Raw genomic sequence first — 16,237 nt, 5'->3', positions numbered from 1 at the left:
GGTACGGTCAGGATGCTGCCTTTTACAGACATCTGCGGTACATAAAACAGTACTATGACCCACAGCTGTTGGAAAAAGGTAATCAGTAGTTAGAACACAAGACTTGCATTACCACTAACTAATGAGTCATGTGGCTAGTCAGAGCGTTGGAAAAGGACTCAGGGCAGCAACTGCTCTGACCCACGAGCCCAGCAGGTCAAAGACATTCCTGCAATCTGCAATTGCCCCGGGCCGGATTTAGGTTTGACAAGGCCCTAAGCTACTGAAGGTAATGGGGCCATTTAAATGTCCAGGTGTCCTTTGTCAACAACAAATTGTCGCTGTTTTTGTGTTGAATATATGCTATATGGTAATTTATGGACCTAATAGGTATCTAAAGCCATTTGCACATAACAAAATATGTATTTTATCAAAGTAATTGTTGAACTGAAATACAATTAAGAAGAAGTATATTAATAGTGAAATACAATTAAGAAATGAGCAAACCAGTGATATTTTAGGGAGTAGGCTAGCAGGCGGGGCCCATTACTTACATCATAGGAGCCTACACAACACAAAACACTGTTGCTGTATGTAGGTTTTATTTTATTTGTTTTTTATCTTATATTTTGGAAATGTACATCCAGGTTTCTTTTCTTCAATTTTTTTGGGGCCCCCCAAGAGAGTGGGACCCTAAGCTATAGCTTGTTTGGCTTATACGTAAATCCGGCACTGAATTGCCCCATATATGGGACTCTAAACCACAGAGCCTAGGGCTTGCTGATCAGAAGGTCGGCTGTTCGAATCCCCGCGACGGGGTGAGCTCCCATTGTTCAGTCCCAGCTCCTGCCGACCTAGTAGTTCGAAAGCACATCAAAATGCAAGTAGATAAATAGGTATTGCTCCAGCGGGAAGGTAAATGGTGTTTCCATGCACTGTTCTGGTTTGCCAGAAGCGGCTTAGTCATGCTGGCCACATGACCTGGAAGCTGTCTGCAGACAAACGCCGGCTCCCTCAGCCTATAGAGTGAGATGAGTGCGCAACCACAGAGTCATCCGTGACTGGTCCTAACAGTCAGGGGGTACCTTTACCTTTACCTATGGACTTTTATTCTGTTGTCATTTCCTACTACTTTCCTTACGGCATTCTGCTCGTCATACTAACCCTTTATCTGAATTTAGGAGTGTCCCTTTTTTTTTGTTATAGCAGTCCTGAGCTATGGTGGTGGCACAGGCAGAGGCTTAGACAACAGGCAGCTAGAGAGGCCATTCACATCTGTCCCACTTACCATGCACACCATGTGCTCGGGGGGGGGGGGAGCAGGTGCAAGACTGCAACATCAGTTCCTGGACCACTCGGTAGCCCATCGACACCTCTCAGCAGATGATACTGCCTTAAATGTGGATGCCGCTTGAGTCTCAACACCTTTAAGAAAAACGAGAAAGAAATTAGCCCCTGGCTCTGTCATCTTGTCCTTACGAGTTGTTGCTCCAAAAAGAGCGAGATAGCCTTCCAACCACAGGGCACTTACTGTGCAAAGGGGCCCTGTTCCACCAGCGGTTTCTTGGCAGTTCTCCTAGATGGGAATAAGAAGCGTAGAGCCGTAATGATGGGGTTTGCGAGTGTACCTTTCGCCCAGATCTCCAAACCCACAATGTGCGTCTCAAGAAGGGATTGAAGTTACACCATGTAAATGCCCTGTCTCTCAGGGATTTGCCTCAGTGAGCTGTATGCTATCCCTAATATATATTTGTTTGAAGCGAGAATGCAAATCCAAAGAAGCCACTTTCTCACTAGGGTATTGCCTCACCATCCCAAGCCTTCTGTTCTCTTGGACTGGCCATGTTTATTTTGACATTCCTGGTTTCCACCAGTTCCCTTTCCACTTACTGCTTAGAGAAAGGCATTTGCTGAGCCAGGGGCACAAGAGGCACCTTCCTGAGACAGCCAGTACTTCAGCTCCTTGTCCTAGCATATGACCTGGTGGAGCCATCAAGGAGGAGAATGCGGCCAGCATTGCCCTCCTAGAGTCCTTAGTCCATATTTCCCCAGTCTTATTGCACTCATGCTGTTAAGGTCTCCCTACATGTCATTTTTTTTCTTTTTAAATGTGTAAAACCAGAGCATAATCTGAGGCAAGGCTCACTGGGCCTTACTCGGAACCTATATTAATTCCAGGTCACGTTGGGTCGTAATGGGGGGGGGCATGGTGAGGGGAAATAGCCCCAGGCACATTATATTTAGAGGGCACCAGAGATCAGGATGATAAACTTTTTGTCACAGAATGGGGAAAATTTAGTGAATATATGAAAACAAATTGTAAACCGTTAAAAACATTAGCAGGATTGACCTAAACACGAACAGGAAGACATTTAAAGGAATTATAAAGGATAAATTTGTAAAAATGATAAATTTGGATATGCAGTAAAAATATGACAAAAATAAGAAACCGCAGAAGGGGAGGGAGGAAAGTCACAGAAAATATTATTTGATTTGTGTAGATTTATATTCGTTGTTGAATGTTCTAAAATGGAAAAATGGGGAAAATATTTTTTTTTAAAAGATTATTAGGGGGCACGAACCAGTCGCCCCCCCCAGGGATCCCTGCCATGCCCTGCCTCACCACCATGTCCCCAACCCCCTCACTGAATGCCCTCCTGGCCGGTGTTGAGGGAATTCACCTGTCAAAGGCTGCAATGGCTGGCTGTGCTTCTCCCTGTGAGGGCAGACAGGTGGCGCAGTGCAGCCCCACTTGGTTCCAGCAGTGAGGTCTGGGCTGGAGCAGGGGCTGCATGAACCCACTGCGCCCTGCGCACATGTGCCCAGTGGCATCAGTGGCAAGGGCTGGGCTGGTGCAGTGGGTTCTGTTTACCCTCCCAGCAAACGCTGCAAAGTTGCTGAGGTCACATGCCGTGTAAATGTCAAGCAGAATAATGATTTCTCTTTTATGTTTACATGATCGCAAGAACCTGCTGGGGTAGTTCTCTCATTTTATTACTCTGCTTTATCCTTTGTATCTTGAAAGATGCGTTGGACAACAAGGTCCTATAGTTTGCCAATGCAAATGCCTGCAGACCTTTCTGTGTACCACCTATGCATGTCTGAGAAATTCTGACTCTTTAGTGATGCAAGGTAGCAAGAAGACAATGAAGTGGAGAAGATATTTCTGTAGAAGACTGTACAAACATGTGTAACTGAGCTAGGAATCTTTGCCATTGAAAGTGAGGTACTCTATACTCCTAGCAGTGCTTGATTTATAACATAGAACACAACTACTTTATAATATGATCATGGGATATCCAAAAAGTATAAAACAATGCAGCTACAGAAGAACATGAATCATTCTCAAAATATAATTATAAACAAGCCTCTTACATATGTACCCTAAGTATGTATACAAATTCAGAGAGAGGTGTGAGCTTGCTTTTTCTGGGCAATCTCATTTACATTGCGTCTAATTTGAGACAAACAAATTCTCATCTCCTCATCAACACAAATAACCCTTTCTCTTTTCTGATCTTTCATATTTGTCAGAGTTGAAAATCCCTCTTCACAACAATATGTTATGGAGAACTGTAGAAGAATACCCAATGGTCTTGAAGAGAGGCATGAATACTGTTTCCACCCTGATTTAAACAATAATATTACGTCATGATTTATCAGTCATAAATGTGACATATGGAGGGTTTTTCAGAGCAGAATGAAATCATTCAGCAACTGTTCAAATTTGTATGAATTTTGCATTTCCTTGCTGCGGGCTATGTGAATTATATTAGCTTTATAATATAACCTTGGGCTAACAAGTATTTTCCCCATTGAATATACTTTCTGTTTTACAGACCATACATTCCTCTTAGGCACAACCACACATCCCAAAGGACAGTGTGAATAACACAAATAACCCTTTGCAATGCAGGCACAGGATGACCTTCTGACATGCTGCAATGTTTGTTTAATAAAAAAGTTAGTCCTCTGAATCAACAGCACCCTTAAAAAATGCAAAATAACCTGCAGAGCTTCTGACACTAATTAGTGCTAAATATGACTTGAGTATTTGGCAGAAAGTACCGTATTTTTCGCCCCATAGGGTGCACCGCCCCATAGGATGCACATAGTTTTTTTGGGGGGGGAATAAAGAAAAAAATGTTATTTCCCCCCCAGGCGCGGGGCTGGCGCGGGGGAAGCTCGCGCTTCCCCCAACCCCAGCCCCGAGAACAGCCTGCTATCTGCAAGCCTAGGGAGCCCGGCGGGAAGTCGCGCCGGTCTCCCCAGGCTTGCGGAGAGCTGTGCGAAGCCCGGGCGCGCTCTTCAGCGCGCCCCAGGCTTCAGAATGCAGACAGCTCTGCGCAGCCATCGGGAGCCCGACACGACTTCGCGCCGGGCTCCCTAGGGTTGCGCAGAGCTTCCTGAAGCCTGGAGAGCGAGAGGGGTCGGTGCAACGAAAGCCTGCATTCGCCCCATAGGATGCACACACATTTCCCCTTCATTTTTGGAGGGGAAAAAGTGCGTCCTATAGGGCGAAAAATACGGTATATGGCAGAAAGTGAGGAGGAATTAAAGAACCTTTTAATGAGGGTGAAAGAGGATAGCGCAAAATATGGTCTGAAGCTCAACATCAAAAAAATGAAGATCATGGCCACTGGGCCCATCACCTCCTGGCAAATAGAAGGGGAAGAAATGGAGGCAGGGAGAGATTTTACTTTCTTGGGCTCCATGATCACTGCAGATGGTGACAGCAGTCACAAAATTAAAAGACGCCTGCTCCTTGGGAGAAAGGCGATGGCAAACCTAGACAGCATCTTAAAAAGCAGAGACATCACCTTGCCAACAAAGGTCCGTATAGTTAAAGCCATGGTTTTCCCAGTAGTGATGTATGGAAGTGAGAGCTGGACCATCAAGAAGGCTGATCGCCGAAGAATTGATGCTTTTGAATTATGGTGCTGGAGGAGACTCTTGAGAGTCCCATGGACTGCAAGAAGATCAAACGTATCCATTCTTAAGGAAATCAGCCCTGAGTGCTCACTGGAAGGACAGATCCTGAAGCTGAGGCTCCAATACTTTGGCCACCTCATGAGAAGAGAAGACTCCCTGGAAAAGACCCTGATGTTGGGAAAGATGGAGGGCACAAGGAGAAGGGGACGACAGAGGACGAGATGGTTGGACAGTGTTCTCAAAGCTACCAACATGAGTTTGACCAAACTGCGGGAGGCAGTGGAAGACAGGAGTGCCTGGCGTGCTCTGGTCCATGGGGTCATGAAGAGTCAGACACGACTAAACGACTAAACAACATGACTTGAGTATATTCTGAACTTTAAATATGAAGACATAAAATACCCTCCTTGATGAAATCTGAGTATCCTGCTTTCACCAGTGGTCACCCAGCAAGATGTCTCTGGGAAGCTAACAGCTCTCTGCTGATGTGTCCTGAACATCTGGTATTCAGAGGTAGACTACTTCTGAACATGGAAGGTCTGTCTTGATGTCACAGGAATACCTAGATATACCTGCCAAAACCTAATCACCATATCTCATGGAGTGAAATTTGTATGTTATACAAGCATTTCATCTTTACCTTTCTTCCATCATGGAATTCAAGGTGGGATACATATGATTGTCAAGCAGTTGCCCACCTGGGCACTGAAAAAACTCAGGAGCTGCTTAGCTCCAGCAAGTCTGCCGCATCACGCTCCTTCAGACCTTACTTACAGGGCTGACCGTATAATCAATAGTGCCCTGGGCCAGGACAGCTTTTGGTGCCTGCCCTCCTTGTGGCCAGCTTTGCAGGGCCACACAGAAGGTTTATGGAACCCGCTGGAGGTATGATGTTGGAGGCCCTGCTGCTACCCCCTACAAGGGTCCATGCATGTGTAAAAAGCTGGGGACCATATGCAAGAATTATTGCCTGCACAGGCTATAAATGATTGTGTGCAGCTCCTCCTTGCCCTGGGATGAAGCAGAATGATGCTTCCTTACAGGCAATAGGGACAAGGTTGTACTTCGTTTGAGTACCTCCTCCAAATCCCAACCCCCATCTGGCAGAGCTTCCTTCTCTTCTTTTCTCACAGGTCTTCTGGTTGTGAGCCTTTTCCACTACTCACACAGGAGTCTTCCCTTAAGGCCTGGCCTCACACCCTTCCTCCACCTTTTCCTGTGGCAATTGCCACAGAAAATTACTCTGCAGTGGTACCTTGCCTCCAGAAGAGGTTAGAGGGCCACCTGTCAGAGATTCTTTAGCTGTGGCTCCTGCACTGCAGGGAGTTGAACTAGATGACCCTTTGGGTCTCAACTCTACAATTCTGCGATTCTAAATAGTGCTTCTAGTGTCTACAGCTGACAAAATGCTAAGTGCTTGGTAATGTTGCCTCAAAGTAAACGCTGTGTTCCACTGATATTTATCTAGCACAAATGACATCGACGTGGAAACCGAAAAAGAAACATACTTCAAAGCAAACTGGAAGAAGGTCATTTTTGTAGTTGGCACCCACAAAAAAACCCATTGAACCTTGAGAAAAAGGTTACAGTCCCTTGCTTTTTGACACCCTTGCTCACCGCAGGCAGCACATTAAAAACAACAACACGGCCACTGATCTCAGCTTGCTGGTCCCCTCAGCTCCCACATTCCGAAGGTCTGCCCAGCTTCCATGCCCTGGGATTGTAAATCATAGCAGTGAATTATTATATTATGTTATATTATTATATTATATTATTATATTATATTATATTATATTATATTATATTATATTATATTATAATATTATATATTTGCTTGCTTGCTTGCTTTTTGTCTTTTTGAGACAAACTGGGGAGAGAAATCAATATTAGAAATCCTCATAATGGATTTTTTATCTTTCGCATAGGCCTGTTTGCATTGCAGCCTTCCATAGGTTTGCCTATCAGTTGCCTCTTCATGCACTTAGCATGAAAAATTACCGGTATACATCCTTCCTCTGCAAAACTGACTCAGCCATCCTGGCAAATCTGTGCTCACTAGTACAAAACAATGACAGCACTGAGACCTGCTAGCTCTTTAGTGTGAGTTATTTCTGAACAGAGAAGCCTCTGCAGCTTTCGGAGGCTGCATGAACCATTCCAGAAATAGCTCAGTGCTAAGTCATGCTGAGCTCCCACATTAACCCAGCAAAAAGAGGGGAGGGGAGGAGGGAAGGGAACTCATTAATGAAATGAGTCCTTCTACGGACTTCTGCTTTTAAGGCATGCAGTGCAGGAATACAAGGAGGCTTTTCAATGAAAGGGTACGTGAAAGAATGAACCTATTTGTTCTGATACTTGTTTGTGGAACCCACTGCCACAAGATGTTATCAAGGCCAGCAACTTCCACTGAGCCAAGACATTGAATACTGAATAAAGGTAACATTGATAGGCAGAGATATGACAGGAAATGTTTTGTTTCCTAAAATGTCAGATGTTTTGAGGAAAAGAATAGTAAATGTCATGCATCAGGGCATGAAAATAGCTGTGCAGACTTCAGTGTTAAGCAAACCAAACTATGATATTGGCAAGCTGAAGAAGAAAATCTGATGGCAGGTCCCTCCAGAAAGATTTAGAATGCTAACTTTAAAATTTATATTTATCTACAATAACAAAGGTTATGTGGGATCCCCTTCTTCCTCAGAAAATTTTTTACCTGTACAGCCTTTGTGTTGCCCATACAGGTGGAGCTATGAGACTCTGCAGACATCTGCTGCCTTGGCAGACCATGTAGTGATTTTTCTGCCTGCTGTAGATATTGTACTTCCATGGGATATATACAATAAAATACAACATAAATGAAAGAAGCAATAAGAATACAATTAAAAATACGAATATTCAGTGTGGTGGATGTGCTGTCTCCCATCTTCAAACACAAATCCACAGACACACTGTGGACCACCTAAACGAAATCTGCAGACATCTGGTGATTCACAGATCACAGTTGGGAACCTCTGCTTTAAATGATAGCTAAATGAAAAACCCCGGATACCAGTTGCTGAGTGACAAAAAATGCGGGAGGACAGTTGCCTTTGTCCAACTTGTGGGCTTTCTGGAAACATCCGGGTGGCTACGGTTGGTAATAGGATGCTGGACTAATTCCACCTTCGCCACTCTGGTGCCTTCTAGGTTCTTTTGGAATATGATTCCCATCAGTCCCAGCTAGCATGGCCATGGTTGGGGCTGATGGCAGCTTGTTCAAAACATCTCTGGAGGCCACCAGGTTGGGGAAGGTTGGATTACACGGATCTAGCATTTCACCTAGAAGGCCTTCTCTAACATTTTATGTTCACATCCCCAATAAGCACCACATCCTAAGACATCTCAGTACTCTGGCCTGCTGTGTATGTGCGGAGTGGAGAGAGTTATCCTTGTATATGGCTATGAGATATGGCTGCCAGCTGGTTTAAGAAATGTTGGTTGATTAATTAAATGACTTTTTAATCAACCAGTTAATACATACAATGGGCAATAGTTCACAAGGTGGGTGGGAATTCTGCTTTTTTTTAGGATGTTGATGTCGCATCAGGTCCTATCATTGAATAAATATGACCTAATATGTAGGAGAGAAATGGGAATGTCTTCTTCTATGGTAGTGCCTACCACATACAGTTTTTGTAAGTACTTGATTTTTCTCTCTCTTTTAAATGTTAATCAAGGGACATGTTGGGTGTCTGTGTTGTTTTTGTTTGTTAATATGGGATTTATTTTGTGTTTTTATATTGTAAACTGCCCTATGATCTTCGGATGAAGAGCAGTGTAGAAATTTAATAAATAAAAAAGAAGTAATAATCCATTCATTTCTTTTGTTAAACATTGCAGCTCCTGTTACTAAGGTTGACCTCTTGAGACAACCATGTGAAACGGGGGGAAATATATGAAAAGAGAAGTGTGACTATGAATCAGGGGAAGTCTATCAGCTTGTACATATGTCTGCTGTCCAGGAAACCATGTTCTGCTTGCCTTCTAAAGGATTCCTCAGTAGCTGTTCAGTGAGGTCATTTCTGATGACCTCCACATCCCATTAAAAGCAGAAGCTGCAAGGGAGCCCTTGATGGTATTCTGCAAAAATGGGGAAGCCAAGACCGGTTACTATGTTGTGTTGCTTTCTCTACCAACTTTCCTATATGTTACTACGATTAAAGGGCAAAGGAAAGATTGACAGAGTTTCACATGCAAGCCAGTGAACTATGTCAAAGGAGGAAATAGAGCAGTTCAAGGAAGAGTTGTCATCTTTCTTTCTTTTCTGCTAAAGGTGCTATAGTCCGCCCCCCCCCGATAGTATGGCAGGCAGCAATCTAATAAATAAATGCAGATCTGCATTTTTATTTTTGCTGATGGAGCTGCCCTGTTGCTTTTTGTCTGTCATGCAACCATTGAAAAGGTGTGGGGAGCAGAGAGGGGCACACCTGATCCAAAGGCAAAAATGAAATATCTTCAGGCCTTTCACTATAAAAACTAATTGCCTGCCTCATGATGTTCCACCAGCTGTTTTGCATTCTCTTCATGCTTCGATGCTGCTGCATCCATGCTTCCATGCTTTGCATCCAGATATCAGGATTCATTCTTTGGAAAGTCAGTTATCTTTAGGTCTCTCCTTTAAATGTCTTTCCCCTTTATTGCAGTGGTGAAGAATCTCTTCAGGGGTGGCTCCCCTAAGTTTATGCCTGGAGCTTGTGGAACACCGAGGATGGAATTGGTGTGATTGCACTATTTGGGTCAGGATGGGGCTGAGTGATGTGCCAGCGCAGGATCCTCTCGTGCCATAGTGATTCCTGCTTTCAGAAGTTCAGCAAAGTGTCTCATGACTCATCCAACCGCCAGTCCAATCAGCTTCTCTACATGGAATTGGGGGGTGACATCTTGTTCTTTGCCTTGGGCAGTGAAATCTATTTGGACGGCCTCATACATGAGACTGTTGAGCTGTAAGCAGGGAGTGGACTAGGATCGAGGTGATGATAGTGGTAATTTATTTTTATATCCCACCCTTTCTTGAAATGGAGCCTAGAGCACAACTTGGAGGAATAAGCTCTCCAGGGCACTTTGCTGGCTCAGATAGCATCCAAACAAAGACGAGCTGTTTTCCAGGGCTGCTTGTTTATTTGCAAACAATGCTGTTCATATCAGCCATCTGCACACTGCCCAGCGTCTGGCCTCCTGCTCCCAGTGCTGTGGCCGGACAAGGCAAACACAGCGGCATCTGTGTGATTTAGTCGCCTTCCCCATCTCTGCCCCATTCAGTACATCTCTGGCTGTAACCAGAAGCTAGGCACACGAGATTAAATAGGTGGTTAATAATACCATTAGAAGATATCTCTCCTGCCTTTGGACTAGAGTCCTTAAGGTAACTTGCAAGATCACCGTAAAGTAAAAGCATCAATGCATTTTAAAAAATCAGCAGCTACACAGAGTTCACATCAAAACCAAGACGTACAATGCAGTTTGTGACTTCTGTGTGCAGTCTGGAAAAGCCCCCTCTGTGCTGCTGAGGAATTATTGCGTACTTATACCAGAATTTGACAACCTGAGACAGACTGTGAAGCAACAGTATGCAAATTCCAAATCCAGAGCTGGGAAATTGCCAGCTAGATCACATGAGCCTAGCAGACTTGTTTAAAATGTCTATACTGATAGTCCAGCTTCCCCAAGAGCTTAGGTTGAGTTATGTCAGTGTTTACAGTCTGGAAAAGAGGGTGATATTAAGCACCATCATTCCATTAAGGATTTCTCTTCCTGTTATCATAAGAGGTGCCAAGGATATTTCCATCCCTGTATGTTCCTTGAGCAATTTAAATCTTGGTCTATTATAACTGAACAACAATCTGTTCTGAAGCCAATTCCTACCCTGAGGAGTTAAGCCAGATTTTCTAGAGAAACTCCACCCTGCAGCTCCTCCTCACCCGTATCTAACAGCTGTGATGAAGTCACCAGCCTCAGAGAAAGAGATGTATAAATTGGAGGCTCAGTTTGTACTGCAGTTATCTGACTCGGTATACATTTAAAGCCCTATCAGAGCGCTTTATAAACAGTCACGGCTTCCCCCCAAATAATCCTGGTAACTGTGGTTTGTTGATGTGCTAAGAATTATTAGGATGCCCCTATGCCCCTCACATAGCTACAGTTCCTGGGTGGTTTAACAATCAATCCCTCTTCCCAGGGAACTCTGGGAACAGCAGCTTTGTGAGGGAAATAGGCGTCTCCTTAACAAACTACAGATCCCAGAATACTTTGTGGGAAGCTGTGGCCATTTGTGTGATGATACTAATTTAAATATATAGTATATATGTGGTATCATTTGAACATCTTTCCTGGAGGAGTGGGGCATTTGTATATAACTGTGCTGCTGTGCTAACATTTATTGAAGTCCAGGAGAAAGGAATACTTACCCAATGGGATGCATTTCCATACATTCCAACAACGAACTCCACCTGAGCGGATATGTATAAAACCTACTTCTTTAAGAGAGTGCTAAAACCGAGTTTTAGATGCATCCAATGACTTAACTTCTTGCAGGTTAGGGGCGTGTGCAGGATCTAGCAAGGTCAAGTTTGTTTCCACGTCTGTCTCCTTCCCTCTGAGTCCCTTCACCAGTGTAGTTCCTGCAAGATCATTCCATGGTCTGTGAAAACTCCGAATACAGTGGTACCTCGGGTTAAGTATTTAAATCATTCCGGAGGTCCGTTCTTAACCTGAAACTGTTCTTAACCTGAAGCACCACTTTAGCTAATGGGGGCTCCTGCTGCCGCCGTGCTGCTGATGCACGATTTCTCTTCTCATCCTGAAGCAAAGTTCTTAACCCGAGGTACTATTTCTGGGTTAGCGGAGTCTGTAACCTGAAGCGTATGTAACCTGAAGCGTATGTAACCTGAGGTACCACTGTACTGTGAAAGAAGAAGCAATTATACAAATGAATTAAAGTCACACCAAAGTGCAGAAATGCTGAGTTCGGAAACTGATGTGTGTGTTTTTTTTTCCTCCTTGCAAAACCATCGTGGTTTCAAACTATTATTCTTGGCACAAAGTGCTCCTAGACTTGAGCCTAGGCAATTGACTTGCTCATCACAGGGAACTTACAGCACAGCAGTGAATAGGTGCTGCAGGAAGCAGAGCTCCTCTGGCATATAGGAATATATTTGTTACGAAGATATTAAATGGGGAATTCCACCTCCCACGTTCCACCTACATATCATGAACAGTGAGGGAATAAGATCTGACAGCTAATAGTTGGGCACGGAGCCTAGGGAAATGTTGCTAAAGCAGTGCACATATCCCATTCCAAAGCATCTGACTACCTAGGAAGGAAGAGGATAATGATTACATTGGCAATAGGGATTCCTTCTGATTCTATGGCAGATACAAGATGGGACTTGTTTTGTTGGCATACCTGCTGTAAAAAGCAGAGCCAGGCTATGAGTTTGGGATCACTACCCTTTCATACTTTTGTCTGGTCTTTGTTCTCTCTTCATCTCTTGGGGGCCACAGTGTCAAAACTACCCATTGCTTCCATTAGATGCTACTGAGCAAAGACCTAGTGTATTATACTCGCTGCTTCCCTCTGCCCCAAACCAGGAGCTTTCATAACTCAGGGAGTTGCCTGTATTCTATCTAAATGGAGAACATTCAGGGTTGGTGGCATATGCGGTGGTCTGGAGCTGTGCTACAGAAAGTTCTCGGGAGTGTTTGTGATCAGCACTCCTATGAGTTAACAAGGCCAGGCCAGAAGGGAAAAGGTGCCTTCCACACCTGCCAGTCATCTGGAAATAGTATATCTTGGCTGGAGGGAGTCTTGGCCTTTCTGTGCTGGGCAATAGGTGGGCCACATCTCTCCTTGGGCAGCAAAAAAAACCAGTGTCCAAATGCAATAGCTGTGTGGGCAGGTCCTATTGTGGAGCAATGAAAAAATACCGGGGAGGAAGTGACCTCTCTACCTTCTTGCAGAAGGCAAGGAGGAACAGGTCTCAGGGTACCTAGATGCTGTTGCCAAATTTGGGCAGTTTCATCTGAAGTGCTCTGAACAAAATGGGCATAGCAGATGGGAGAGGACTAATCCAATTCAATTTGCTACATTCCCACATCAGTTTGTGATTTATTTATTTTAAAAGGTCCTCAGAGGAATTTGTCAGCATTTTAGTGTGTGTGTCTCTAAATACACACATTCTAGCAAGCAATTGTCCCTAAAATAATGCATTTGTATATGCTGTTTTCACTGATAGATGCATTTCTTATGCACACTTTTGCATCGCAAAATTCAGAAAAGTGTGAATCTGGAAGGTTAGCTGAGTTTTTGGTTTGTATGTTATTTCTGGAACTGTGAATTAGATAGGTTTCCATTAAAAGGAAACCTATCTAAGTCACATTCCTAATAGCACAGGAATCTCCATTGTGGCTTTTATTCTTCCTATCACATCATGCGGTAACCATACTTTGTGAAAATTCAGCATATGTCACCTGATGATCTTGTTCAACAGTCCCAAGGAAATGGGTGCTATAGTGATCTAAAAACATGCAAAGATTAACACCCATGTGGTCATAAAAACCACCCTAAATTAGCTTCTCTGTGGTATCTTCCAGACACATGACAAACTCATGTCAAATTCTCCTTCATGACCGCAGTGACTCTAATCTCACTCTTATGCCTATAGATCACAGCTGTGTAGGAAACCCTTCCATAAACTAGAACTTGCTGCATTTTCTATTTATGGGCATAGATAGCCCAATGACTGAGCTATAAATAACATCATGTCTCTGTTTTTCCCCTCCACCTTCTCATGAAACTTACTGCATGAGGTGTCTCAACTATCATGTGGCATTGTTTCTCAAAATTTCCTTTGTGGATACAACATAACCGTAGCTATTCAGAAAGCTGCTATATTAAACACAGTCTTACCCCATAGATATGGTGGTGGTGAAATCTAACTGACACTATAGCTTTGGTCTTCTTCTTAACTCTCTCTCTCTCTCGCTCCAGGTAACCATTGTGCATCATGATGGCTACATACAGGTATACAGGGATTTTCAGTCTGACTATTCCACACTCTGTGGCATTTCCCCACTCGCTCATACACACAGAGGGAGCACACAGAAAGGCAGCCATATAAACATGTACATATTGATCCCTCCAAGATGGTGCGTTATCACTTCCCTGTTGGTTTTTACACTTCTGCAGTTAAGTATACCAGGACTTTGGCTTATGTTTCACATGTGGCAGCCATTTTGAGATATGCCACACACACACTTGGCAGCCATTTGGTGATGGTGCCCATTGCACTTTCTCAGAATTCCACATGGGCCCCCAAGGTTGGTGACCACTATGGTTTGGTTACAGGTCTTAAAAACCATGTCCAGCATGCGTTTAAAAACAACAACACCAACAACTTTGCAATAGTTTTACAAAATGAAATTTCTAGGGAAGAGTACAATTTTTCCTATTAGAAAAACTTAACAGATACATTAAGACTTCTGGATTGCAGGAAAATGGATTCACAATGGTATCAAACCCCAGGAATAATATAAGTATGATTTTAAATGGTAAAATGGTTGAAAAAAATTAATCTGAGTTGTACTAGATGTGTGAGAAAGCAAGAAAGGATTTATGCAAGAAGTTTCAGGAATCAACTGTAGAAAGCTATTAATAACACTTTGAGAAAAAAGACCGTAAGTTCAGAGCCTAAGACATTATTATGAACAATATTGAAAGTGATAGTACCTAAAAGAGGGAAAAAGGATGTTATTTATATGATTGTGACAGCAAGATTGATATATGGCAGATTCTATAAATACCGAAATTAAGAGAGAAGAGTAGTATGTAAAGTTATGGGACACAGCTGTCTTAAGTAAATTATCATGGGAACTTTGAGTAAGACAAGGAAAACAGTATAATGACTTTGAATATTAATGGTGCTGTAATGGTGCTTGTAGTACAAGATCAAGTACTACAAGGGTTGGGAACCTGTGGCCTTCCAGATGTTGCTAGACTACAACTCCCAATAGTGAGGGATGATGGGAATTGGAGTTCAACAACTTCTGGAGGAAGAACTTCCATTCTTGAAGTAGTGATAAATTGATTTCTATTGTCAGAATTGTCACTTTGCACGCTCAAGTCTTTGGACACCCTCAGGTATTACGTTTAAATCACTTTGCGCTAAAATTGACCTGCCATGCAAATGTAACCTCTGCATTATTCAACATTTCATTTTATCTTATCATTTAAAAAATAATAATATTACACACTTATTTTCTAGTGGAAACAACATTCTGCTCCAAACAAGTCTGTTTGGCACACACACCCTCAGTTAAAACTATGTCCGCAATATCACCTTTTAATAGACCAGTGTCTACATCTCCCAGTAGTCCTGTTCTGGCAGTGTTCCATGACTGAGCAAATTGTCTGGGCAATGACCTCATACCACACAGAGAGAGAACAAAAACTGCTCTTTTTCATAGCCTGTTTGTGTTGTAAAGCACCCAAGACAGGTCTGGAATCCTGCACAGGCCCTCCATCAAAATCAACTCCGATATCAGCTCCTAAATCTATTTTGAAAAGGACATTTGCCCCATAAATAATTAAGTTTATTTTCCAGGGAGGGTCTTTGTTTGTACAAAATGTGGAGGGGAAATAATCATGTGAAAAAACTGGCCATCCATCGCTGTGGTCAATTCTTTCATAGTCTGGGTATGACACATGACACCCAAACGTCCTGCTTTTCAACATTTCCTGCCTTGTGCCCTTGCACTGTTCAGAACTTTGCTACATCTTGTGCATATCCTCTGAAATGGTAGGCCTTTTTGCTGCAGAGTGCTTTAAAAATGGCTGGACTGCTTTGTCTCGACTTTCTTTTTTTCTGTATTGGCGTTGCCTATGCCGATGCATAATGAATAAATTTGTCATTGGAACAAAAAAGGCTTCTTCTGGGAGGAGAGGTTAACTCCTCCAAGACACTCCTAAATTCCTTTCTACCTTTGTCTGGGTTGCCTTCCCATCTCAGTGGCTTTGTGGAAGGTTCGGTTCTCCATTTGCTCCATGTCTAGAATGCCAAGCCAATATCTGTCTCTAAACTGCTCCTCCTATTTTTATCAGCAGACTCAGTGTTCATCCTGTCATGATAAGGCCCTAACTAATGACCAGCGCTGACAGAAGGTGGCATTCTTCTAATAAACCACATTCCTCTTGCAGATTAAACAGGTGTCAGACTTGGCCAGAAGTGTCTCATAGTTGTAAAGTAAATGATTTATAAACATAGCTGGCTTCTTTCTCCCTAGCAAAAAAAGC

The sequence above is a fragment of the Podarcis pityusensis genome (assembly GCF_964106645.2).
Source record: "Podarcis pityusensis genome assembly, chromosome: 6".
Taxonomy (NCBI): domain Eukaryota; kingdom Metazoa; phylum Chordata; class Lepidosauria; order Squamata; family Lacertidae; genus Podarcis; species Podarcis pityusensis.
Note: the sequence above shows the minus strand (reverse complement) of the source record.